The sequence below is a fragment of the Passer domesticus genome, chromosome 7 (assembly GCF_036417665.1).
Source record: "Passer domesticus isolate bPasDom1 chromosome 7, bPasDom1.hap1, whole genome shotgun sequence".
Taxonomy (NCBI): Eukaryota; Metazoa; Chordata; class Aves; order Passeriformes; family Passeridae; genus Passer; species Passer domesticus.
The window spans coordinates 7,764,072-7,792,055 of record NC_087480.1 but is presented as its reverse complement, the minus strand read 5'-3'; the positions used below and the strand labels follow the sequence as shown (position 1 = coordinate 7,792,055).

Genomic DNA, 27,984 nt, shown 5'->3' with positions numbered 1-27,984 from the left:
TTAAACACTTTTAAATAAAACACTTGATGTTAGTGAGGAGCAAATGATGACTCTTCAGAGGGGAGCAGGAGACAACAGTTCTGCTGTTCATGCTTCCACTGCTGCAGGAAAAGTGTTTGGGATGTTGAGTGCTGATGACCCATTCCATGGCCACAGGCAGCCCCATAACCTGGGGGACTCAAAAAATTAGTATTTTTTAAAAAAAATTAGTATTTTCCCATTTTTGTAGGTATTCTATGTTTGAACTCACTTGCAACAAAAGACATTGCATGATGGGGTATCTGCCAACATCCACCCCAACACAGACACTGGACTGTGCCATGGGCTGATCCTGGGGTTTCCAGAGCTGGAAGTGCAAACCAGAATCCAGACGGGTCCATAAATATGTTGCATCTGGGGGGCAGCTAGTAGGATTTCTTAAAAAGCATGGAAATGTGGAGACTTCATTACCATGGGCAGGTGTCCCCAGAGCCACTGCAAAGCGCCACCGACCTCAAGGTCACGTCTCATTCCCCCTGCAAGAGCCCTGGAACCAGAGCTCTCAATCAAACAGTTTTCACAGTGACTCCACAACTTCTGCAGGAAGGCAATCCGTGCCAGCCTGAAGGCTTTTATGCAATTTGACAACACAGTGGTCATAGCTGTGAGATTTGCTCAGCCTTGGGAACATGGAATTGTCAGCAAAGGGATGGAGATATCTTTTATTTGAAGTCTTCTCTTCCACCCCCTCCAAAAAGTATTCTATAACTCTAGCAATATTTCTACAACTCTAGCAACATTTTTAATAACTCTAGCAATAAATTCTTAGCCCTCCAAGGGCAAAAATGGAAACTAGTGACAAGCCATGGTGCCTGGGGTGATGATACGCTGCTGTGTAATCTCACCGTGTCATGGTAAATAACTAGTGTCATTTTCTTGTAATGTTCTTATTGCTTTATCAGAATAAACATTAGAGAATACATCACATTCCTTTGTGTTTCTCAATTCCTATTAAACTCCTGGCTGCTTCAATGTGGCCTCTGTATGCAGCTTGGCTGCGGACTGGTGAGCTGTGACTTTCTGCAGCACAATATTATCATTTCTCAACTCCTGTTCAACTCCAACTGCAACTTTTCATGGGCAAAGATGGATGCCACGAGCAAAATCCAGGCTCAGGCAAAATTTATCTCAATTTATCCTGGACAGAAAAAGTAACTGAGGGTACCTTAGTGAAAGCAAAATATACTGCTTGAATGAATTTACAGTAAATAATAAAATACACCAGGGACAGACTATTTACTGTAGCAGAAGAATGTAATATATGATGTTGGTAATTCCCTTTAAAACTATGCTATTAAGCAAGTATAAAGGTGATAATCACCTTTTTTAGGCATTAATATTATATTTCTAAGCCAGTCAGTGTGTGACATCTACCAATATAAAACAGCCATTTTTAATTTCTTCCAGAAAAGCTATGTTTTTATGCCACTTTCAGGCCTGGCAGCTCTCACAGCAATGTGAAGGGCAAAGGCAAGCCTGAGGCTCTCATCAAAGTGCACTGTCCTGAGGACCAGGGTGATGCCTTGAGAGGCTGCCTGGAACAGAGGCCAGATAGTGTTAAAGGAATAAATAGGGATTTATTTAAAGGCCTTTAAAGGATGCACCTTGGGCAGTGCAAGAGCCCAGCCATGGCTCCACCCAAGATGAACCCAAGATGGATCCCAGGTCATGAGTTTTCACTCTTTTATAAATTTTGGTCCATTTCCATATTGGGGTTAATTGTCCAATTACAGCTCCAGGTTATGCAGTCCCATCCTCCCAGATTGCTCTCCTCAATTTGCTGTTGTTTAACTTTTTGGGCCTGAAGCTGCAATGGTGTCCTTGGTTCTCAGGCTGGAAAAAGTTTTGTCTAACTCAACTGTGAAGAGAATTTGCTAACACTTTATATTAAGTTCAGAGTTATAAACTAATGCAGTACAAAATCTGGAAAATATGAAAGCTAAAACTTAAGGCATCAAGGGAATAAACACTGAAAAGATAAATGTCTGACCTAATCTATGGAAGAGCTGCTCAGGTCAGATCAGGAATAAAATCAGCCAACACACAGACTCATCTTAATCCCAGCACTGCAGAAACCCAACAAGACCCCATCACAGATGTTGAAGCCAGCCCTGGCCAGCCAGCAGAATCCTATTGCAGAACCAGGCTATTTTTGCACAGATTAAGAGCATAATTTCACACAATGAGGCATCTGTAGATGTTTCACACATCGGTTATTTGCAATTTAAAGCTGGTTTTGGCGCCTTGGGTTGACTTTTGGCTCTTCTACCCAAAAAATCACAGCCCAGTTCCTTCCTCACTGCATTTGCCCTGAGTCCTTCCTAGTCCTGGAGGTCACTTGGATCCCTGCTCTCCACATTTCTGTCATGGGTTTATGGCTTCATTTTTTGAATACATGCACTGGGAATTGCATAGAATATCCTTGCACACCACCAGTGGCATTTCCCTGTCACCACAGGGAACACTTTGCCTGCTGCAGAGGGATAAGCCAGCTCTGAACCTCTGTGGTTTCAAAAGCTCTACTGATACCTGGAAACCTCATTTATGGAGCTGCAGATCCCAGAGGCAGGTGATTACAGGGAAAATCTCAGCATCTCCTTTGCTTCTCCAAAACGCTCAGAATAAAGCCTAAATATGTGCATTTTGAAGACTTAAATCCTAAAGGAGAAAAAAAAACCCCAAAAAACCAAAACCCAAAAACCAAACAAACCACTAGTTATACTATATACTACTTTCTACATATCTCATTATTTGTAAGTCAATATCATGATGCCATCATTGCATTTTGGCTTGGCAAGCAGGCTTAGAGCAGAATTATCCCCTACAAACCCTGGGCAGGGAGCTCTTCCAGCACAGGCTTGATCCTTCTGTCTCTGCACAAGCAAATGCTGATGTGTTTCACAGACCTGGTGACTGTAATGCATTTAACCAGCAGCTCCTTTGCCCATCTAGAAGTTGGGCTTTAACTGCACAGGGCAGAGAAAACCTTCAGTTTCCAGGCAAGGCATTCCTGTTGATCCCAGTTCCTGTAAGCACATTATAAATCTTGCTTTTACAGTTAAACTCTCCTCATCAAAGCAGAAGAAGCCTTATTAGATTATTTAGAAAAGCCCATAATTACCAGGGTCTAATTTATTAATGAGATGGGCAATTTAAACACCATCTTTGGAGATAATGAAACTGTGCTAACTCTGAGACTGAGGGAACACCAACACCATGGAAACTGTCACCAACAAAAGCCATGATACTGCAGAGACGTGGCTTGCCCGCCTGCTGAAAACACCCAACACATTCCATCTCTTAAAATGGAAACAGCACAAATATTACTCAGGCTGCATGTGATGCTGGCAGAGAACAAAAGTGCAGCCTGTGGGTTGCCACAGCAGTTTCCTTTGGCTGCTGCCCCAGCTGTTCGTGGCTGTGGCATTGACATCCCAGACTGTCCCAGAGGGGAAGCAGAATGGATTCACTGCAAGCTCCACACCTGTTGAAGAGAACTGCTCTCTCCAGGCACTTTCCAGAAGTATGGCCGTTCTTCAGAAGCCTGTTAGAAAAATGGTGAAAAAGGAAAAACCAATTTGGTTTGTTTTGCTTTTCCTGCTGGTATAAGGCTGTTTGCTGGTAATGGTCACACTTAGCACAATTTATAATGTTGGGCTCTTTCTGTAGAGCCCCAGGAACAGCAAACAATACATCTCTGCTCCCCATAAAGAGCTTATTTTCCAGAAGGAGGCAAACCTCAGAGGCTGCAAGGGAAGGGGCCAGTGTGCAGGAACTGTCTGCAGTGCCCCTGTTCTGCAGGACGTCAGAGACAAGTGCCAGCTGCCATCAGCACAGACTCTTCCCTGGACAAAGAAGTTGCTGCTAGTGGGGCAAGCAAAGCATTGAAGAAGGTGTATTTAACTCTAGAGCCCTCACAGCAAGATTTCAAGGGATTCTGCAAGACAAGCAGAGGTTTCAGAGGATGCAGGAGCGTCCCAGCACTGGTGTAAGGGCAGCCTCTTCTTGCAGGGAGTTGTGCTGCCCCATAAAACATCCCAACACTTGGAAAAGGCAGCATGAGACGTGAGGAAAGCCTTATTTTCTGGAGACAGAACTACTTCTGTCTTTCAGCTGAGAAGAAAAACACAGCCCTGTAATTATTCCTGATGCAGAGCACCAGGCAGCAGCTACAAGCAAACCAGGCTTCTCCATCAGATACTTTAATGAGGAGGTCAGTGCATTTTGCACTGAGGGATTTGGGATTTGAACACTAACTGGAGTGGCATGTGTTAGAAGGACATGTGAATTAATGACACTATTTATAACCCATCTCATTATCACACACAGCTTGGTGCCTCAGCCAGCCACTAATTCTCTTAACAAATTTCTTTTGCTGGAAATAAAACTGCTTTGCTTAAGCTGTGATCAGTTAGAAGAATGCTGCTGTTGTTATTGTTTGTTTTTTTAATGTAAACAGGCCATTTCAAAGGAAGGCTCCATGACTGCATGGTGTAACTCAGCCCCAAGTCTAGGCCTCAGATATGAAAATATTAATGTTGAAGCTGATAAATGAACAATGAACAAATTACATGCTTGAATCCCCTCCTTTGGTTTTTTTTTTTTTATCTCTAATATTGGAATGCTAACATTGTTTTGAAGTTCCTTGTGTGCGCATTACCAATGCATATGTTCCTACAAAAATGTAAAATTCAACATCTTGTCCTTTAAATTTTAAAAGAAATGTGCCCTTCCTTTTATTTGTGTCCTATTCTTTGAAACAAATGAGAAAAGAAACCATCATCTGATAAATATTAAACACTTGGATATGATTCCAGCCTTTTTTCCTCTGAGGCTGTAGCATGGCACTGGCTTTTTGACTCAGCTGAAAGAGGACACTGAATCCTAATCCTGTTTTTATAAAAAACAAGTTAAAAGGCACTCTTTTTTTTTTTGTTGTTATTCTAGATATCTATTCTTTTATAAGGTTTTTTAAAATCCAGACACATAAGGGAGAGATATAAGGAAATCAAATCCTCTTCTTAAATACAGACATCCAAGAGCAAAATCCATTCTTCCTCCTTTTTCCTGCTAAAATAAATCACTATTTGCAAGGTTGGCTGCCTGGGGGCAACCTCTCTGACCTGTCTTCAGTTTCCTCCTGCATTTGGAAATGATGACTTTTGAAGCAAGGAACAGAAAGTGTCAGTGCATCTGCTATGGGCTAATTAATGCTTGCCCACGAACCGGGGTGGATTTCTGCTCCTCCTGTGTTCTCTGAGCTGGTACTGACAACCCTCAGAGGACTCTGGTGTCAGTACAGAAAAAATGTCACCTCCCATATCTCTTCTTACCAGCCCCTCGGGGGTGTGCAGGGGACAGGGCTTCATTACTCTTGAGATGGATGTCTTCATCTGCCCCTAAGTGATCAGGAAAGGAGAGGAGAGACCACATCCTGGTGGAGAAAGAGCAGGGCTGAGGATGGAGGCAGCTTCTGCTCAGCTATGAGTGATGCTTGTTCTGTGCCTGAGAAAATAAACACAGGGAATCAATTAGCTCTAAATGTAAGTGGCAATAATGTGACTGATCAGGCACCAGAATTGTTTTAGTGATGGGAATGAAAAGGAATCCATTATAACTGACAATAGTGTTGATAAAGATCCATTTCCAGAGGTCTGGAGAAGTGGAAAGGGGCTGTAAGCACAGCAGTGCTCTCCACCCTCCCCTTTTCCCCTGGGATGAAAGCAGAGCTCTCACTTGCTGCAACTGTTAAGACAGAGCAGAAAAAGACACCAGGAGGATGAATCCCAGCACTGTCCCATGCAAGGAAGGTGTGAAGTCACTAGTGATGGGGCCTCTGCTCCCTCAGTCCCTCTGTGCTCACCAGTCTGCTCAGAGCCAGCCTCAATCTAAAGGGAAGTACAGGAGAGAATTCCTGCCTCATTGGTGGAAAAACCTTTGCTGGAAGGTATTTTCAGAAGTCTCTCCCAGCAGCCTCTACATGCAGGTGCTCTGTTTAATTACAGCTTCCATCAGTGGCAAATCCATCAGTGGCAAACCTACTGCCTTGCAGACAATTCTCCATTGCTGCTGCACCACTGGGAATCATCTCTGTGCACAGCCCTGCCCTGAAACCAGCACAGCTTGGTTACATCTCAGAAGCATCCTTTCCTTCACACACAGCAATTTCCAGACTACTCAGGGCTTAGCAAGAAGAGGGATAACCATGTGATGCATTGCAGGGAAGGTAGGAGTTGATTTACATCTCTTTTGTCACCATGAGACTTCCAGAATGGAGCATGGAGGAGGAGGATTTAACAATGCATGATGTCTTTAGGCTAAAATGTCATGGACAAAGAGGACTCCATTAAAACCAGCCAAAGATGGCCTTTTGCAGGACTTTCAGAGAACTTTGCTCCCGGTGAGCTGTTCCAGACATCTTCCCCCACAATGAGCCATAGCTGTGAGCTAATCTGTCATGTTAATTTAATGCAGCAGAATGTGAATAGATTGCAATCCATTCTTGAAAAAACCCCCAGGTGTTGGCTGGTGACTATTTGCATGGAAGGAAGTCTTTTAGGCACATTTTACCCCTCCTTCTGTCCATCCAGACTGGCCAGGCAGTGTTCTTGCAGCCAGGACTGTGACTGGGTCCAGGAGTGTGGCTGTGACCAACTATGTAATGATTTTGTAGGTTTTGCTGTCTCTGACTTCAGAAGAGCTGTTGGTGCTTTTCCTGGGCCTGTGTAAGGCACAGCCTGACACCTTTCACAGGGTGACTTCTCTCACTCAGATGGGGCAATTCAGGGTCCTGCTGTTTCTCCATGGTGGAGGAGCTCTCTCTCCATCCTGCCATTCTGGGAGCCTCACTGATTCACCTGACAATGGGTTTGCAGAGTAAAGTGATGTTCTCTTCATTCCTCCCTACCAGAGGTAGCACAGCGTGTGTGCCATCACCCCCTGCCAACTCCTCTAAGGGCATGGAGCAGCCTGCTAACCATTTGAAAATCCATTTTCCCATTTCTACTTCCACCAGAGCCCAATCCCTGGCGTCATGGCTTTGTCTCCTTGCATTTTCTCTGTGGCACAGTTTCCTGCTGAACACACTGAAAAGATCAAGTCTGTCTTTGTACCCCAAATCTCCCTTTTTGAGGCAGCAGTTACCAGTAAGGCACTAACTGGTGCTGCTTCTCCAAGACAGCAGGGATAAACTGGAGAGCAGCACATTTAAATGGTGTGCAGGGTAATGATTTGCAATAATTAAGGCACAAGCAAATACATAACAATATGCCTCACTGTCTGACTCTGGTGTATTAGCCAAGTAATCTTGAATACAAAAACTCTCCCATTTTCCTCCAAATTAGGGGTCAAAATTCTGCTGCTGCAACTAAATGAGATGCCACTGAAACTAGAACATTTGTCACTAGGATCTAATTAAACATTGATTAGCTGCTCTGACCCCCAGTGTCCTCAAACACATAAAGCTGAAATCTCACTCCAAAGACTGTCCCTAAGCAAAGGGCTGGGTTCTGGGGAGCTGCACTTTCCCCTGAGCTCTGTAAAGCAACTCTGAGAAGTTACTTTAAAAATGAAGCCCCAAAGCCAGACCTGTCTGTCCCAGGTGCTGTACCTGTTGCAGCCAACCCCAGCTGCCAAACCTGGGGCCTAAAGGGATTTCCCTTGGCTCTGAGGGACCCAAAGGAGGGGGCAGGTGTCAGTTTGGCCTCTGGGCACTGCCAGGTTACCCCCAACCATCACAAGACAGGCTCTGAGACACCCAACATCAAAAAGACAAAGCTGTAATGAAAACCTGTCACTCCAAATAAGCCCAGGACCAAGAAAGGTTCTCCTCTCAGGGACTGCACCAGTGCAAAAGAGCATCAGAAAACCATTCCCCACTTTTTTACAGCTCTTCCTTCTCCTTTAATGTAGTTTTTGTCTAAAGAAGGTTCTGCCACAAGTCCTGTGGCTGTGGGATCCAGAGCACAGATTTCAGAGAGACAAATCTGGCAATGTTTGGGAAAATTTCCAGTTACAATGACTTGACCACAACTGCTCTGCAAATTAGTCCCAGAGTTAATTTCTCTTTCCCCAGAAATAACACTACTTTTTCAGTGTGAAGTAGCTTCAGTTTCCACCAAATTTTCTTTTATTTCATCTACCACCCTACAGCACCTGCTGTTACCAAGCTGCCCTCCATTACAAAGACAAGTGTAGTTGGTCTTGTAGTCCAGCCAGAATTAATTATACCCATGAAAATAACTAATTTTCAGTTCTTGGAAACATATCTGTCCCTATCAGAAGAAGGTCAAATACAGATTTCTCCTGTGCCAAATCCATCACTTTTTGGCTTAGGAGATTGTCATCTATAATTATCAAATATTTTCAAGACATTTTGGCACTGACAGCCCGAGACCTCTGTATGCCAGTCAGGCTGAAATCACTTGAGATATGTCAGCTTTCCTCCCCAGAGATTACCAGAGGGTGCACAAGGACCTCATCACCTGGATTTCTGTGGGACAAAGTGGCCTGCAGCAGTGGCCAGTGAAAAGTTTCTGGGCCATCTTGAAGCATGTGTGTCCCCAGGTAGCCATGGCCATTTCCTTTACAGTGTCAGATCTTGCCATGGCAGGACCTGCCCATCCTTGCTGTTTTCAAGATAAACAGATTATAGTCAAATGCAACCCTGGCATCTTTACCTTGATGTACTCTCATTTTAGTTTTATGCACTTAGAACAATGAAGGCATCACCTGGATTTTGGAAAAATATTCTGTATTAATTGCAGATAGAAAAATTATCTCTAGATAATATTTCTATGGATTTAATGATTGTTCTATTGAGATGCTGTCGAAAATACTTTTAAACAGAAACACTTAGCAATTATTTTTCACAAATAGTATCCAGTTTAGCACCTATTTTTATTAACAATACCTAGTTCCTTATAAATTAAAAACTACAATTTTCATAACAAAAATTTTTCCAAAGTAGAAAAAATATCATTAATATTGCTGAGGGCTTCATCAGTGAAAGCTTAAGTCTTCTTGGGAAGCTATCAAGTGTGTGAAAAAAAAGGTAAAAATGTGTAGTGGAATTTGCAGGCAAGTTGTCTCAGGTTACCAGAGACAGAGGCAAAACCCACACAGATAAATATGCCATCTAAAACCAATGGCTCCTGATGCTGCTCAGGGACCAGGGTTGTCTCTCTTCCATGGTGAGGGCAGCACACACAGATGGGACTCTGGTCTCCTTCACCTGCTCTGCCACCACCCCAGGTAAGTGTGGGGAAATAATTAACAAGGTATCAGGTGAAATAATTATACCTGACAGAGGTTACACATTCAGGAAAGCCAATAAGCAGTGCTTTGGCTCTCCTTTCCTCTGGCTTAAACTCAGATTTTTCCAGATGATGCATGGGATTGCACTGGAGGGTTGAACAGGTAATTACCTCTCTCTATTTCCTACCCTTTCTCTGCATTCTAAGCATATTTAAAGGGCACTTAGAAAAAGCAGCCACAACCTAAATTAAAATGTAATATGAAAGGGTAATGTTGGTGGGCTGTCTGGGAAGGTGATGCAGCAGGTATTGCACACTGGACAAAACGTGGCTTTCTCCTCCCCTGAGCTTTGCCCCTGGCTTCTGGGCTCGCTTGTTCTTATCAGCTTTTCTCAGCTGCTGTGGCAGAAGAGGAGCTGCAGGCACACTTGGGGGTTGCAGGGGAGCTGCCACCTCCCACCTGTGTGCAGGACAGAGCAGCCCATCAGCAGTGACCCCAGAGCCTCTCCCCTGCCCCGGACTGAGCTCCCCAGACAACATTGCTTGTCCCCCAGCATCCACTTCAGAGCATCCCCCTGGCAGGAGGAAAATGTCAGATCTCTTGTTCCTCAGCTGGGAACTTCTCTGTCTCAGTGGTTGATGACATAGCACAAAACAGGGGTGCAGAACAGCTTAGGAAAAGAAAGTACCAACCCACACAGATACAACCCACACAGGCAACAAGAAAGGGGCAATGTAGGAGCAACCAAAAGCCCTTGACACCAGCAAAGTTTTGGTTTGGTTATAAATGAAACTGATTTAGCACTGCAAGTACAAAAGGCATGCCAAGGGGAGCATGACCCCAGCACTGCTCCTTCAGCAGCAGGCTGCTTTTACTGTTCAGCCTGGGGTTATGGTTCAGGTTAAAAAGCCCTAGGCTTAGAGCTCCAGGGACATTGCAACTGCATTATAACCTAAAAGGAAACCAGGGAAGATGGGAAAAATTAAATATTTGGTGGGACCTGGTCCCACTGAAAAACTGCTGTGTGAATAAATATATGTTATTTCCTCAAGTGGGACCAAATTTGCCCTGAAACTCCCAACTAGCATTGGCTTCAATAACAATAAGCCTGGAAAAAGTGAAAATTAAAAATTTATTCTGAACTAAATGAAGCTATTAAAAGAACAGTTCTATGCCATTACAAATTCATGACACATAATATACTAATACAGCTGCCTTCTTTTGAGAACACTAAACTACATTGGTCAGCCTCTGTGAGCACCAGGAGTTCTGCCCCACCTCACCTTTGCTGCTCACTGCTGGACTCTGACACTGGAGGAACAATGAAAACGCTTTCTTTTTTTGAATTCTTTAAATAATAAAACCTCATATTTCCCTAACTGAAACATTGTGAGAAATTGTTGGAAGGGATCATCACTAAGTTCAAGACATTTTCTTTCTGCCCTTTTTCACAGAATTTTCCAAGCATAAATTTCCTTTAAAACATCTGCTATAGAATATTCCATTATAAATTATGGAATATTTAATATAACCTGGAGTAATGACAAATAAAAAAACATACAGTAAAAAAACCCTATCAATCATTCCTCCTAAAGGAATCCAGAAAGAACTGGAGGTGAGGAGACAACACTGAGTTACAGGAACGAGTAAATAAAAGAGGAGCACAGGATTATTCATGCTGTAGTGACTCCAGATGCCCTGCGATGTGCTGTCAGCATGAACAGGGCCAGCAGGGGCTGTGTCAGAGACAGGGACACCCAGGGCTGCTGTCCCTGCACCTCTGGGAGATCTGGTGTCCCCCTCTGCACACCTGGCTGTGTTTTACTGGGGCACTCTGGTCCCACTGCCCCAGTCCCAGAAATCCCAGTGGCACCAGCCCCACATCTGAGGTCCTTGGCAGAACTGCTGAGTAACAATCAGCATCAAAAGGAGCCACCAGGTTTTAAATACAGCAAGATGTTGAATTTCTGGCCACACACGTGGGCTGTGAATGCTTTGCTGTGCCTCCAGTCCCTCTGCTCCCTTCAGAATTTTGGGTGTGATGCTGTGGCCATGTGGACCAGGTAGGTTTTTGTATTTCTTTCTTTTCTGGCACATTGTAACTGCACTGTCAGTTTCATCCAACACTGTGGATAATTCTACTGAAGACAAAAATAACCTTAAATTAAAAAACGTTTTAAAAAAAGAGGAAATTGTTTTCTGGTTGAGGTGCTTGCCAGTACATATAAATTCAGGGCAGAGTCTACTTCCCTATAAAATTTTGATGGTGTTCTCTGCTGGAAGGCTGACAAGACATTGAATTCCACATTCAGGAAATGTTTGACTCCATGATGTGTTTATAATTAAATTTATTTCCCTTGAATGCAACTGAGCATCTCCCTGGCTTATTGCACAAGACAGCTGCATGTTCAGGATTATGCCAGTAGAATCAAATAGATTGATTACATGATTTAGGACCTATCTGAAAAGATTAATTGATTTAAATATATCTTACACAATTTGCCTTAATCCTCTGAGGAGACCCAGACCAACTTCACACCTTTGCTTTACTCTAGAAGCCTTTTTGAAAGAGAGGAATGGGAGAAGGAGTGCTTGTTTCATATAGCTAATTAAGAGCTCTGAATGTCCAATAAATTACTATTCTTTGGAGGGAACATGTGAAATACTTATTGTCTCATTCCTTGTTGTCTAGTTCACTTTTTTTTTGCTTCTTTATGAATCAGCAGGGTGGCTGCAGCCCTCATGGTGGGACTTCCAGGTCCCAGCAATTTACCTGACCAGATCTCCACCATTATGCCCACACCACACACAGGCAAAAGGCAAAATAAGTTTTGTATTTCTGGGAATTTTGTACTGCCCTACTCAGCAAATCCCACAGATTTGTCTGGACAATGAGAGATGAGATGAGAGCCTTGCCCTGAGCTCAAGGATCTCCAGGGTAGGTGCAGCCCGTGTGACACTCACACAGCTGACACTGACATTTCCCACATTTCCACTTTGTCTTTGAGCTCAAAATTGCACAGACAATTAATAAATTTAATTTAAAATATGACAATTTTTTCTCTCAGTATTACTTAGGAGTCTTTCCCTGCAATGTGCATTTTCCATCATACAGAGCTTTCCCAGAGGATTTTGGTGTTTGTTGGACATTGCAGAAGCTCACAGCCAGCTCTGAGCTTGCACACCAGGCTCTCTTTGGCTCCCAGAGACCACAAAAGTTCAGTGATGGCTTGGTGGAGTTCCAGACCCTCAGGCCACCAATCTGCACCTGCCAGGGCTCCCTGGCAGAGACTCTAAGGATGGCAAAACGTCCCTCATTATGTTGCTCAGATACTCTGTCACATCACTTGCCTTTGGAGCAGACAGCAAAAGCAACAGCACACCACATCCAGGACAAACCAGCAAGAAGAACATTCAGCTGTAGCAGCAGGGGCCTGTTGGTATGCAGAAGCTCACTCTTTGGCTTGGATTTGGGCCAGAAAACAGTATCTAACGTCCCTACTGGGGTGGGAAATGGGATTTTAAATCTCAGAGTCTTCAGCCAAGTAATTAGATGGACAATAAAATTCACACCCCCTCTCCCAATAGGTAGCCAGAGGCTTTTCAGTGATTTTTTCCTTGTAATATCTCTAATGAAAGCAGCACTGAAATGTAATATCAAATCACCTACAGTTTGAACAGAACTTTAAACTGCACAGTCTTAAAATTAATTATATATTTAATTACTGTGTCCTTGTAGATACATTATGGTCATATTTATAACTATCTACAAAAATGACAAGTTGGCCATAAAAACAATGAGGTGCAAAGACTTACAAGGACATCATCATTTAGAATCAAAGTGTTTTATGTGGCTGTTCCAGTGCAAATGCCTGAAAGTTTAGTGCCACAGTTTCTCCGCTATATAGTCATCATGTAAATATTTGTGTCTGTAGAAAGAGTGATGTTCTTGCAAGGACACAATTTGTACAACATTTGTATATAATTTGGCTTCAAAATAAACAGCCCCCTTTTGCTTTCAGTTCAGATCTGGCATAAAGCCACTAAATTTGCTCCAGATTTGTAATGCAAGCAGGAATTTTGCCCACTGCTTCTATAAGGCAGCTAATTTGCCAGTATTGTATTTTTGTTCTGTACCAGCTAATTTGGATACAACAGATTGGATTTAAGGGTCAAAAAGCCAAGAAAACTGACTGACTGAAGATGATGAAATATTTTTTCAAAACTGATTTAAGATAATTGAAACAGCTCAGAGAAGTCATGGAGCATTTTATGAAATCTGTATTTCATAGAAGGTGAAATTGAATCTAGGTGCCAGCAGCAGCCTGACATTGGTCTTAGCATGCCTGCCTCAAATCAGTGTTTTCATCAAAAACTATTTTACTTCTGGCAATGATGATGACCAAGGAAAAAGAAAAGAAAAAAGAAAAAAGTTCATCTGCACCCTAAAGTCCACAAAATGAGACAGCAGAAAAGGAGCAAAGAACCAAAGAGCTTTCCTGACCCAGGCCACAGACCTGTTTGGAAACTCCCTGTAGCCAGATGTCAGATGGCACACAAGCCTTTTCCCCAGCACAGCAATGATGAACCAAAGCCTGGAATCCAAGCAGCCTGGAATGAGCAGTTTCCTCTCACTGCACCCAACCACGTGTGCAGCATTTCCCAACAACCCAAATCAACCTCTCTCTCCACCGTGGTGAGGACAGTGAACGTGTGTATTTCTATTGCAATAGAAGTTACAAAGACAAGCAAAAAGACTTTCTAACCTGGGGGGATACAAGGGGAATTACTAACTCCACATGGCAGGCAACAACAGCAGAGCTTGGAGGAACTCTCCACTCCTGTGAGGCTGTGCCAGGATGACAAGAGCCCTGACCAGGAGTCCTGGTGATGTAGGGAGGATTCATAAAGCACAAAGGAAATGGGCCTTGGTGTCACACTGAAGTCACGGCACACGAGCAGGGCTAATTAGTGCTTATTGACACTTTGTGGCACAGAAACTCATACTCTTGTGTGGGAGTAAATCAGCAATTCCATTCACAGGCTGGCAAGCCACTCTGGGGACAAAAGCTGACACCAGAGTGAGTTGTTCATCCTGGTGACAGGACACAAAGAAAAACAGCCAATGTGTGGCTTCTGCACTTTTTCTGAAAAAAAGTGCTGCATCTCTTTGTGCTCTTCTTGTCCCACAAGGTTCTTCTCTGGGTGTGGGATGAGAAAATGCCATCCCACCTGCTGTCCTCAAATGCTGCCCTTCAGTGAGCCACTCACCCCGCCCTGCTGCACAAGCACTGCAAGGGCAGCTTTTCATCCTGTGCTGAGGGACACAGGGCCACCAGGCTGCTCAGTCCTGGCCATGTTATTTGTATGGAAAATCCCTCCTGGCTAACTCTTGTAAGGCATCTCTGACCTGGCAGAGCCCTCGGCTGAGCGTGCCATGCAGCTCTCAAGTGTTCTGTGCTCTGCAGAGTGAGGGGCCCTGAGGGCTGAGAGCCCTCAGACCACCTGGGAACACCAGCACTGCCATGTGAGCCTCAAGGACAGACCTGCACGGCAAACAGGGCTGGGAGGCACCTCACAGGCTCAGCTCATACATTCTCTTGCCTAGGGCAGGGAGAGCTGAACCTCTGCCTGTGAGATTTCTTGTCTGTCCTTAACCACCTCCTCAGACTACTCAAGTATTATATTGCTCACTAGGAAGTTTTTACAGCTGTCTGATTATGATTGTCCCTTCACAGCTCACCTCTTGCCTTTCCTTCTTTGCTGATGCTGAAAATCTGCTGTGCCACATTTAATGTATTTGCTCCTGGGAGGAGTCCCAGGGTTTGGACAGATGTACCCAGGGAACAAAGCAGAGCCCTCTTTGCCAGAACCCCACAACAGCAGAGAGGGTGCTCAGCCAGGGACAGGGGAGGAAGATGAGGGGCTCTGCCACTGGAGAAACAACAACCCAGAGCAAGGCAAACAAAGGGTCACAGCCAGCACTGGTTCTGATCCCAGGTCAGGGAAATGAGAAGTACCTGCCAAACACTTTGTGGATTTGTAGTTATCTAACACAGACCCAAGGAAGGCCCATTTCTGTAGAAATTTGTTCTAATATAATCCAGAAATGCTGTTTTCCCAGCGCTGCTGTCAGAGCCCTGCAGTGCCATGGCTGCTGCACCATTCCTCCATTGCATCCCCAGCACAAGCACCCATGCTAGGCAGGGTTTCCAGCCCAGAATAAAGCCAGAGACTGTGCTGACCATCTGCCATCCTGTTACATGCACCACAGTTTATGTGTTTTGTGCAAACCTCGCATATACACAAGTGCTGCAGCCAAAGGTTTTTCAGCAGTTCAATCCTACAAATGTATCTGCTCCAGCCCAAAAAGCCCCACACAGAGGGAGATTAAAGATGTTACACCTAACAGCAAAAAATATCTTCTGCTTCTAGTGACAGCTCAATAAATGTTACCCAGAGATGATCCAGGTTTTTCAGGGTGATGGAGAGCTGTTCTAGACAATTATCATACCAAGAAAGTAAATGTACTTGGAGTCCTGTTTTTTCTATGTAGAAACATTAAATCTTTTAGATTGGAAAAGGCTTCTAAGATGATACAGTCCAACCAAGAACATAACACTGCCAAGTTCCTCCACCACACCCCTAAGTGCCACATATCACACACTGGGGACAAATTTAAAGCTGTTCTATATGGTTGTAAGTAGTCCTGAGTGTATTTGTACACATAAACACTTATACTGACAGTCTTTGCTTGGAGGGACCCTCTTTCAAAGTTGGCCTGTAAGAAGCAGGTAGATTTTGGTAAATCAGAGAGGATCTTGGATGCAGCCACTGAACAGCACCACAGAAGGCTGCAGGTCCCAGCTGAGGCACTGCACTATAGCCATCTTGCCCCAAAACCCCATCCTGGCAGCACTCAGCATAACATCCACCAGGAAATCCCAGCCTTTCCTCTTCCAGGAGTCTCCGGCTGCCAAATGGCACTGTGGATCTGAATTCAAGGTGGGCATTTCCATTGCATCTGTATCATTGGCACCCTACTGGAATTACTTCAGGCTTTGTCCCTGGGGGGAAACATGCATTATGCACAGCAAGAATTTATCCATCCATCTTCCAGAATGCATTATCACTCTTGATAAGGGCTTTCCAAGTCACCACTCTCATTGGAAGGGAAGGTGAGCTGACCCATGAATGCTGCAGCAATAAAGGCTCTGTGCTAGAAACACCATCCAGGAGGCACAAGGGGCAGGAAGGCTGACTGCAGACCCCTGGGTGACATGCACTGGACTGACCCTGTCCCTCAGGCCACCTCTCCCCTGTCCATTACTGCTGAGTGCATTGAGCACCTATAGGGAGCTGCAGAAGCAGGGGAAAGGAGACTACATCTTTGTGGGGGTACCAGGGACAGAGTCAAGAAACAGGGGATCTCCAAATGTCTCTTGGGGCTTCCCAAATCCAAGACAGCAAGATTAAATTTAGCTATTACAGTTTCCTTGGAATGGATAGCAAGAGGATGTTTAGGGGCCAGTAGAACAGACACAGAGAGAAAGCCACTGATAATTTTGCAGGGCATGCCCTAGAAGTCTATACACATACACTGAAGCAAAATGCATTACCCAATTTTACCTTCTGTACTGCAATAGCAAATTTCTTATTTCGCTAATGGAATGTGCAAATGCGGCAGGAAGTCTGAACCCAGACTCACAGGGGCTATTTTTACAGCTTGTAGAATCAGGGAAAAATACCTCCCAGAGACAAAAGGCAGTGCAATCAGCCATGGCCAGCAGTTGGCTGCTCCCTTAATGAGCATACATCTTATCCATGTGTCCAAAAAGGCCACTCCAAGTACAGCTCTGTTCCCATTGTGTTCTAACCCCTCCTCTCGTCAAATGGCAAAAATATTTATGCCTGCTGTATTACATTAAAAATTTATATTTTTGAAAATTAATGAGTTATGACATGACACCAGGCATGATAATTGAACCTCAGGGCCCAGCCCCATTGAAGCTGTTTTAGAGCTGGCTTACTTTTGGGGTTAGAATAACCTCCAGATGGCATTGGGAATGTTAAAAATAAAGAGACATCCAAGCCTATAGACTGACTTTCCACCAAGGGATATGTCTAATTATACATCTGCTTTGCTTTCCCCTGCAATGTATGGGAAGTAATTATTTTAAATAGATAAAGGATGTCAGTGAGGTTCAATTTGCCTCTGTCTATCAGCTGTGCAATATGAGCATGCACAAAGTCTTTGTTATGGATGTGGATATGTTCTGAAGTTGTATTCTGACATTTGTGAGTCTCGTTCAATGTGCTCCCTTTATTGGTTTGTTTTTTTGTAATTGCAGCATATGAAGATTTTCAAGATTTTTGATTCCACTCTTGGCATTTAATTTGAAGTGATCCTGAGTTTAGTGCCAAGACATGTATTGGAAATGACCTTCAAGCTTCAGAGAAAATAATTTCATTTTAGAACCTGTCAATAAGCAATAGGCAGAAGCCTTATACATTTAGTAGCATCCATCAAACATTTTCCCTTTAGAACTTGCTGACCTTCTTGGCAGAGGCCATTCAACACACCACTTCTATTCACCTCCTTTATCAAAGAGATGGGATTGCTACTAAGCCATTTCTGCACTCAGAAATTAGGTCAGCTATCAGCAGCAACAGATTACAGAGCTCAAATGATCTGTTCTCTCTGCCTGATGAAAGGGAAGAGTAACAGGGGCCTTTCAGTGCCTTACAGACAGGGCATCCTCATCTCAGCTCTGCTCCTGCATTACATGATTGTACTTTTTAAGGACAACAATTTAAAAAGGAGGCTATTTAGCAGCCAACTGCAAATCCACCCAACAGTTGTTACATTCTGGTTTTGCTAACAGGAGGCTGGCTACCAGCTGATCAGATAATTTGCAGTGAATATTCAGAGGAATATCTCAGCCTTTACAGCTGTGAAAGCGGGATCAGGTCTGGAACAGAACTGGTCCCAGTGAATTACACAAGCACATTTGACAGAGAATTAATTTTGCACATCACAGGAGGGAAGGAGGAAGTTTTGAGTGACAGCCTCTTCAATAATAAGGTTTTGATTGCACAGTAGAAAAACTACAAATTAAAATTTTTAGAAAGCAGGTGATAAATTAAGAAAAGTAAGTGTTCTCAGATGATTTAAAGCTCTAAAAACACATTCCATGCATACATTAGTTTTAGCAGAATGAAATTACCATGTTTCCAAAATTAATTCAGTAGCAACAAGCTTAACAGAAGGTAAACAGTTGCAAGTGTGTCCCAGTAATTTATTTCATAGCACACATTCATTTTGTGCATGAATCCCCTTTGCATTCTCACCAGTAGTGGGCTCTGAAATGTTTCAGCTAGTTAGGGATGCTGCAGACACTCAGCTCACAGATATCCTTGTCACAGAAAGGTAACTTGCAGATGTCCACAAGCCCTGAGCAGATGGTGCACTGAATAATTTCTGCATACTGAGGGGCTGTTCAGAGTTAAAAGGAATTTTTATGAGACCACCAAGAAGTAGCTGCAAGCACAGCTAATTTCCAATTATCAGACTTTCAGCATGAATAGGACAAGCCCTCTGTGTTGTGCTTCAGCACAGTGGGGTAAAAACTTCAAAACAAAGTATCAACAATGCCAGAGCAGAATCCAACTGGCGTGGCTTTTCCTGAGCCCAGATCCTCACTCCTGTCCTCCCCAAGTCTCTGCTGGAAAAGGATGGATCTGTCCCCCAAGAAACCCCTTGGGATTTATGGGCAGTGAAAATGTATGGAAAAACAACAACAACAAATCAACCTATTTTTTCATTTATAAAAACTATCAAAATGTTTGAGGGAGTAATTATAGCCAATACAGATTTTCTCCAGATGTTGAAAATAATAGTTTCCCTTGCAAGACAAAATAAGTTTCCTAACTTTCTAGCTGACTATTTTTTATTATTCTCAGCAGTTCTGCTAAGTGGAATTTGAGAAGCTAAACGTGACAGGTGGTTGTAAGGAAAGCATTGCAAACTTGCAGATGCACCAATGGAATTCAGAGTATTATACAGGATGTAATTTGGAATGGAGATGCTTAAATCTGGAAGCATAAACTTCTAGAAGGGCAAACACATATTTTGTGATCTTATAAAGATTCGTTGCTATCATGTTTGTGCCACCCCACAGGCTTAAGGATTTTTTTAAGGTTATTCTGTTTAAATATGAAAGTAAAAGCATACAATTTAATAAAATGTAAATAGGAGATTACTTGCAGTTCTCTACCCTGTGTGTTATCTTTGGCAAGTAAACAGAGTATTCACAAATACTAGCCATTAAAATGCTCTTTTCCTCTTGTTGTTCCATTTTTTATACATAATGTTAGACATAATTTTCACTCAGTGTGAAAACAGGTATTTTCAAATATTGTTATAAGTTGCATAAAACTTTTCATTAAAGCAGGAGGAGCTATCAGAAAAATCTTCATTCAAATATCATTATTTTCTTACCAGATTTAGCCTGGGAGATTTTTTTTTTGTGATTTTAACAGCTAAACTAGAAAAAAAAATAGGCTTTTTGTAAAAAAAGACAAGACATACACTTTAATCCTTAGTTTAAATGACAACAGCCTCCCTTACATCCCCAGCCAATTCCACCCCAGGTCTGTACTCTCCTGCCTGCACCATGCCTCCTCTATATTCTCCTGTTGAAAGCACCCACCTAAGCTGAATTTTCTAAAGAGAAGGTCCTGATCCCCAGATTTTTAAAAAGCCCTTTTCAGTCTGCATCTCCATGAAACATTAACCTGGATGCACATACATTGAACTGGGTGCACATTAAAAGAACCAGAGCAAATCCAGCTGCAAAACAGTTGTGACTGAGGACCAAACTTTCCCTTTTGGGGTTAATGTAACAGCAGTAAAACTAACATACCTTCCTGGTTTATCTGTTTGTTTATTTATTATTAACGGATTTTCCCATGGAAAAAAAAGGACAAACTTTGTTATTAAAACATTCAATTATGTTTATAAATAATAAAGCAAAATCTCAATGTGGTCTTTCTCTCTAGTCAGTTCAGAGCCCTAATATCAAGTGCAGATATTCTCTGCAAAATTTTCAGATTTTTAACTAATTATGCTGTTAATCAAGAGCATGACTGCACTTTGATTGCACTCAGTTATCTCTCATCTCCTTCTTCTCAAAGCAGTAGAAAAAAATCCAGAACAAAAGGTTCACGTCTCTCACAGCTGCTCTTTATGCACATCTAATTAATCTTGGGACTATTAAAATGCAATACAATGAGAAAGTGGACAATACCATAATCAGATAAAGGAGCTCACACAGTAGTGAAACAATCAAATCAAACAAGCTTCATCAAATATTCCTCAAAAGTGACAGAACAAATACGTTTCAATGCCTGTTCTCAAATTCCTCGATGATGTTCTGATAGCCTTGTCTGATCCTTCAGGGAACAACAGCAGTGTCTCCTACTGCATGTGATGCATTATCTACCCTTTGAAACACAGAGAATTATCTCTAGTACCTTTCTGGATCAAACACTTCTTGAAATTCTAAAGCAACTAGAAATGGCTGTTCCTGCTAGAAGACAACTCAGCATCTGCAGATCAAAGGAGCTAAACAAACATTTCCTCTCCCAAACCCAACAAGAAAATCTTTCCAGTAGCAAAGAGATTCTCTGCATAATTGCCACATGTTCCTTATCTCTCAGCAGCTTTAGATTTTACATTCAGAAATATAACGGACATTATTTGAAATAGGACATTATTTCTGTCTTGATAATGGAATTATGTTTAGAGCCTGACATCTCAGATTAATGAAATCCTCCTGAAATGCAGTGATGAGAGAGCAAATGAGCAGGTTATTTTTGCCAGTTACTTAAGACAATTGGGGACAGCTTCTCTGAGAATAAATATCTGCTCCTCCACATGAGAACTGTCTCCTATAGGCCTTTCAATAGTCTAATTGCAGTGCTGAAAACAGAAAAGGAATATATCCACTGTCTTGAACAGGCAGGCTGTGGGTTCCTATGGAATGATGGCTGGTTCAGAGGCTGTAATTCTTCCTGTGATATGTATGGCTGACAAGGTGAAAGGCTCTGTGGTTAATGCCATGTGAGCTCATGAACTGAAATCCTGTGAGATCCTCATGGGATGTTGGCATTCATTTATAAGTAGAGGAGGAAAATTAGTCCATCTTTAACTGCTTCCTGGGCTTTACTTCATCTGCTTACTACCTCTACCAGCCCCCGCCAGAGGCAGTTTGCTGGGGCTGCTCTGCTGGAAAACCTTCCCACCATATATCAAAATCACTTTTGGGTTACATATTCAGACTAAAATTCTTGCCAGCATCACATACATTGATTGACTTCATAATCCAAAAAGCCCTGGGAGAAAATCATTACCTGTGAGCAGGCACTGAGCAATGTGCCTCCCAGAGCAGCAGTCCCTCTACCTGCACAATGCTGTTCCCATCCAGATCAGAAACATTTTTTTCAGTCTCTCCAGCAGATGAGATTTAGATCCCACGTTTGTGTAGGTGGCTACTTTTATGAACCCACTCAATAACAACTTGGGAGAATTTGCCAGCATGATTGAAAAAAAGTATTCGAAATGAGTGCCCTTTCCAGTGTTTCATAATGCACCTGAGAGTTATCAGTAGAAATCTGAAATGCACATTTTAATTAAAATTAAACTTAAGTATAAACTGGATTTTTTAAAAACTTAGGTCTCATTACAACCCAGTGCATCCTTCCAGGTGAAGAATTGGAGCTGTTTAAGGTTTCATCCATGCAAATCCCTTTTCTTGCTGGGAGGTTTTTACTGCTGTTAAGCACAGTAAAAAAGGGAGATGGCCCAGGCTGCTGCTCCTTTGAGCTTCACACTGGTTATACTGGGGGTGTAGAAACCCTTCATGCTATGAAGCCCAGTGCATAAGCAGCTAGATAATTTCAATTGACTTGAAAATCTCTGTGCCCTTTTCCCCCTGCATTCCTTGCTGTTGGGAGTAGTGCTGGGATTGAGGAGACCACAGCTTTATCCTGGTTTCTGCTGCAGTGTCCCTGTGTGACCTTGCATATTCTCCACTCACATTATATGCTATAGTCCAGAGAAATACACTCTCCTCTTCATATAACACAAACCCTCAATCCCAGCCTGAAGCAAACCAACAACAGCCTTGATTAGGAGGGAAAAGCACAGCAAAACACCTAGAGACGCCAGCCCAAGCAGCCCAGCACACTTTGCATTTCTCCTGCTTTCCCTGCTCTGGGCACCTTCAGCACCCTGTTTCACTCCTTCCTCAGATGTCAGTGTAGCATCAAAATGGCAATTTCTTCCTCTACTGAACTGCTGTCAATGCCCAGGCACACACAGCCCTTCCAAGAAGAGGAGGGTGACAGCATAATTGCAATTCTCAAGGGTGCTTCCAGCTTGTATATGTTTTAGCAGTGCTCATAAATTCCAGGGTTTTGCAAATTTTATCTGTCAATTCATATTAGTCCCAAGTTAAGAATCTGCTACTTTTTACAGTTTGCTGTCTAAAAACCCTCTATTGAAAAATGCTATCATCTTACCTCCAAATATCACTAATATTTAGAGCAGTTGAAAATTGCAATCAAGTATCACAAAAACCCATCTCAGCTTGGGGAAAGGCAGAGTGTCATGTCATCAGTGAATTAGGCAGTTTCCAGAAAAGCAAAGAACTGGAAAATTTTTGCACCTGGTTATGACCACTTTGCATGCCCTCAGCTCTGCTTCTTCAGCAGGAATTCAGTGCCAGGAAATAACAGACTCTTTACCTGTTTTCCCTCTTTCCTTAAGCCATATTCCCCATTGCTTCCCACTGAGCAAGGGCTTTACTTTCTCACCCCATGGTCCAATTTCCTGAGCTCACACAGTGCTGTCTGAATAACAGCATCCCAAATTGCCTTTTTCTGGTTGTGTTATCACACACACACTCCCCATCACAAGCAGTTGAGGTGATGGTTGTCCTGACAGGGGGAGAGGAGGGACAAGCTGCATAACTCAGAGACAGCAGTCCACTGAGAAGCTGGACTTCCACCAGCAAAGTCTTCTTCATGATTATGGATCCTCCTGAGGATGTGGAGAGACTCTTCTAACAGACCCGAGGTTTTGGGAATGGCCCTGCCACCCTGACTGGTAAATCTGCGCTGCTGCAGGCTTGGCTTGTCCCCACAGCAGCTGTAAATTTGCCCTTTGTGCCTTTGCCTGGAAATGTGGAGACAGTCTGGAGTGACTGAGTCAGCAGAGAGGGAAGGAGGGATGGAGGCAAAGGGTCAGCATTACCTCCTCTGCACTGGGGTTATCTCCACTGAAAAAATGAGAATTTTGTTCCATGGGATTTTTGCCAAAGTCGTGGATTGCAAAAGTGAGCCCAGAGGCAGTGCAGGATCGTTGCTTTACCTCCATCCCTCCAATATCTTTACAGATGCCTGACTTCTCACTGCATGGGCTGTAAGCACAAAGCCACCTGCTAACTCAAGCAGTGCTGGAGGCCCCCAGTCCCCAAATGCAGAGAAATGCTGGGCTTAACTCTGACCATCAATAAAGGAACTGGAGAAACCTCAGTGTGCCTGCAGACTGAGCCCCTGTCACTACAGCAAGCAAATAAATCCCACTGACTAACCCATTAATGCCTCACATTGTGCATTTCCCAGCATTTCCCCTTTAACTACAAAGCCAAATTAATATCAAAAAGAAAAGGGGTCTGGATATGCCACCCTGGTTGCCAGGGAACCTTCAAGCACAGAGGTTCCTTTCAGCAGGCAGCAGCCTGGCTGCCATCCTGGGTGCAGCAGGGCTGCTCTGTGCTGGGGAGCTGGGGTTTCACTGCATGCTGGGATAGCATGAAGTGTTTCTCACAAAATCATGAATGTTGGTCTGGCATGTTTGGTGTGGTTTTTTGGTAGCAGGGTGGGTCACAGAAGTTGCTTCTGTGAGGAGCTGCTGGAAGCTTCCACTATGTCTGGCAGAGCTGATCTCTGATGGCTCTGGAGATGGACATGCTGCTGGCCCAGTTAGAGAGGTTGGGAATGCCTCTGTGATGACATATTTAAGAAGAAAATCAAAACAGCACACATACATTTTTTTTCCAAGGGTGGTGAGGCATCCCTGGGAAGAGGGAGGGGCTGAGGGTGGGAGGGGAGGTGTTTTAAAGGCTTGTTTTGCTTCTCATTATCTTCCTCTGACTCTGTTAATAAAAAATTTACCCTATACCTTTAAATTTGAACCTGTTTTGCCTTTAGAGTGTTTTCTCCCAGTTCTTAATTCATTAATCCTTTGTTAATTTTTTCCCCTCTCTTCTGTAGCAGGAGAAGGTGAGCAAACAGTTTTCATGGGTGCCTGGCATTTGGCCAGTGTCAAACTACAACACCATGGGAGGTCAACATCACAAATACTTGGTGCCTTCAGCATTTTAATGGCACCTGTAAGTATTTCACTTCTCCATGGAGAGTTACACAGCACCCACAGTGGCTTTGCTAAGAGATTGCAGCACTTGTCCCCTCCCCTGCAGCCCCGGAACCCAGAAACCCACTGCAAAACCAAATGCACCAACATAGACTGTCAGAAAGGCAGAAAGACAAGATGTCCCACGTGCACCTTCCTCCTCCTCCTCACAGGCCTCTTTCAACCTTTCCTGAGCAAGGAACATGGCTTGGAGACAGCAGCCATTCTCAGCAGCTGATTCTTCTGAGAGCAGGAAAGAAGCCTGCAGCACTTTCTTTACTGGAGAAAATCAGTGAGGGAGAAACTTGTTTAGTAGATCTGCATAAGCAGTGTCACCCTAGAGCCTCCCAAAACTGTTTCTGTAGGAACCAACACTCCTGGTCCTTGGAAGCACCAGAACAGATCTCAGCGTCTGAATTTTCTTGTTCCGGTGTTGTTTCTTTCTGAAAATAGGATTTCCAAGTAGCTTAAGCTCCCAGCAACAGCCTAGGGAGTTGAGTTTATTCATATATATATGCATATAATTGGTTCTGCAGAAACACGTGGAAATTCAAAATGACACAGTTGGGGTGAAATCATAATATATTGATTTAAGGCATCTGCAGCCCCTTGCTGAGGCAGCAGGCATCCACACAAGATACACAGTCAGTATCCCTGACAGTAATTTAAAATGCCCTGCACTCTGCTCCCTGATGGAAAAGTGGCACAGCTCTGGCTCGCCAGCATGTCCTCAGTTCCAGCACCAGCCCCAGCCCTGCAGACAAGCAGCACCACAACTTAAAAACATCAAATAAAAGGTCAAAGTCACCTGGGCAGGGAGCAGAGAGCCAGCCTGCTGCAGAGCCAGCATCTACCTGTGTGTTTCTACCTCTGCTCCAGACCCCGAGGGAGATGTGTGCTTTGTGACAGCACAGTCCAAGACGGGATGTCAAAGAAATCCATGTCCTAATTATCCACTGTCCCTAGCACAGTAACCAAAACCCAAAAAGAGGAGAGACTTCTAGTCTTTCCTCCCTGCTTTCTCGCCAGCTAGGCAACACTCACTAATTCCATCCAGCAATTGCATCTCATTTGTTTAATAATGACAGAGAATATTTGTGGGTGGTAACAACATACAATGCTTTGATGTATATTTGATAACAAAAGTTAATGTATGCTCAAAGGGAGAAGGGAGCAAATCAGCCAAAGGAGAGTTCTGGGAGCAAATACAGTTTGTGGTATCTTCCAATTTCCAGCTCCATAGGCATTAACTCCCAAGTGCCAGAGAAACCCCTGGTAAATCAGTGTCAGGGCAGTGGGAGGTGCAGTGGTGCACACCCAGCTGCACTGGCAAAGCCCATTCCAATTTCCTCATTGCAATGACCTAAAGAGGACAGCTTGGCTCACCAGGGAGCTGATCATTAAGTTGCTTGGGTAAGGAGAATGCAGCTGCTCGGAGTTTTAAAGAGAAGAAGCAAAAAATTCTATTTGTCATTAGGGTTTCCAGAAGTTTGGAGGATGTTTCCTTTTGGGAAGGGGTTTATAATCTGAATGAATGCACAAACCATGAAAGCAAGACACCCATGGAAGTCCAGCTCCTTGCAGGAGCTCTTCTGCAGGCTGGGGTGGAGAAGATCACAGAGCACAAGTGCCCTGTCCCCACCACAGTCTGGCTGTGAACAGCACACCCAGCACATCCTCCTTCCCACTGCCTTTGCCACAGGGACAATTTGTCATTCCTGATGCTTTGTAGGTCACGCCAGAAGGACACCTAGAGCCACTGCACAGCACACAAATACCTGCTTAATTCACAGACCCACAAAATTAATGAGGTGAGGAGGTGCCTCATGGCCCTTCCATTTGTATCTTCCAGGTGAACCTTACTCCTCTCTCCTTATGCCCCACACTTCAGGTAGGGGAATGTGGAAATTAATTTCTGCTCTATCTCTTTATCTCCAGGCTGAACCATCCACATGCATCCCACACTCCAACCCTGCCAGCTCTTGATATGTGTTTCAATTAAAACAGGAAAAAAAGCAAAACCATCCTCAGCAACAAAATTTACAAAACCTAAACAACTTCCCCTACCAACAATCCCAAATCCAATCTTTTAGGAAAATAAGAATAAAAAATGCCAGCAAATTATCACATCTCTGACTTATATAATGAAAATTTCAACTTCTAAATTATATTTCATGCTCTTGGCCTTTGACTGCATTTATATGCTTGGCTATAACTTAGGAAAAAACCCTAGTATGAACAAGCCAAGGCAAAATTTTAACACTTTAGTCTGATTCAGATTTCCAGCACTTAAGAGAAATTGCAAATTTTGCCATGCTAATCCTGCTCATTCATATTAATGCATGGGAGATCAGTATTAGTAGGATCAAAATGCATACTCAGTGTTGTGAGCTTATTTATTTAAAATAGGGTTTCTCATCAGAATGCAACATTGAGAGAACATTAATACTGTGAAGGCAGCAAGGCTTGCTAAATTGCTTTGAGGACTTAAAACAATGTTATACAGAATACCTCAGAAGTTTGTGGGAATTTGTGGGAATTACAGACCAGGGAATTAGAAGTCATACTGGACACAAGGTACAAGTGATAATCTTTGAGTGATTTGGTACAGTAGAACTAATCCCAGAAGGGACAAAATTATGTCCACAATGCTCAGCAAGAAAGCACAAACGTCACAAGATCTGTCAGTGTCAAGCCTGAAGTTTCTTAATGTCAGTTTGTCTGAAGAAAGGGAACAAAGCCAGTTAGCTCATGATATGCTTCAAAGTCTTTCATGAAAGATGACTTACAAGAATTCATTTAAAGATATATCTAAATTCATTTCTGCAAAGAAAAAATGTAGTTTTTGGAAACTGATGCCAATATTTTGGCTCAGAAGAGTTGTGGTAGATAAGGGCAAGCTGAATCTTTCTGCACACAACAGCTCATGTGAACAAAGCAGCCTGGCAGCCTCGTGCAGGGGAAATGGATATTGTTCTTGTGCATTACATGATGCTCAAAAACCAATGTTAAGAAGCTAAGAGAGATGAGAATAATTTGATGGGTGCTACCATTTCACCCGTCCAGAAAGGATTTTAAAGCTTGCAAAGTTGATTACATTCTTTACATTTTTTGCTGCTAGAATGACAGTTTTTTCTGTTCCCACTGCTAGCGGAGACATCTCCCACACAAAGCCAAAGCTGGCTGTTTGGAAATGAGAACTGTGAAATGCT

At 43.3% G+C, this 27,984-nt stretch overlaps 2 long non-coding RNA genes across 4 annotated transcripts; one reads left to right on the top strand and one right to left on the bottom strand.

Annotated features, from left to right (window-relative positions):
* Positions 1–25,637, bottom strand: LOC135304373 (uncharacterized). Of its 2 annotated transcripts, XR_010365786.1 has the most exons (4): positions 25,581–25,637; positions 24,926–25,051; positions 5,373–5,544; positions 1–3,583 (listed from the first exon to the last, which is right to left on the bottom strand). It is a non-coding gene; the product is annotated as an uncharacterized LOC135304373 (long non-coding RNA). The 2 variants fall into 2 exon arrangements; XR_010365785.1 differs by lacking the exon at positions 1–3,583 and having other exon boundaries at positions 4,893–5,544.
* Positions 25,638–25,701: 64 nt separating this feature from the next.
* Positions 25,702–26,862, top strand: LOC135304374 (uncharacterized). 2 transcript variants are annotated; one of them, XR_010365787.1, is made up of 3 exons: positions 25,702–26,185; positions 26,505–26,583; positions 26,711–26,862. It is a non-coding gene; the product is annotated as an uncharacterized LOC135304374 (long non-coding RNA). The 2 variants fall into 2 exon arrangements; XR_010365788.1 differs by having other exon boundaries at positions 26,505–26,624.
* Positions 26,863–27,984: the final 1,122 nt, after the last annotated feature.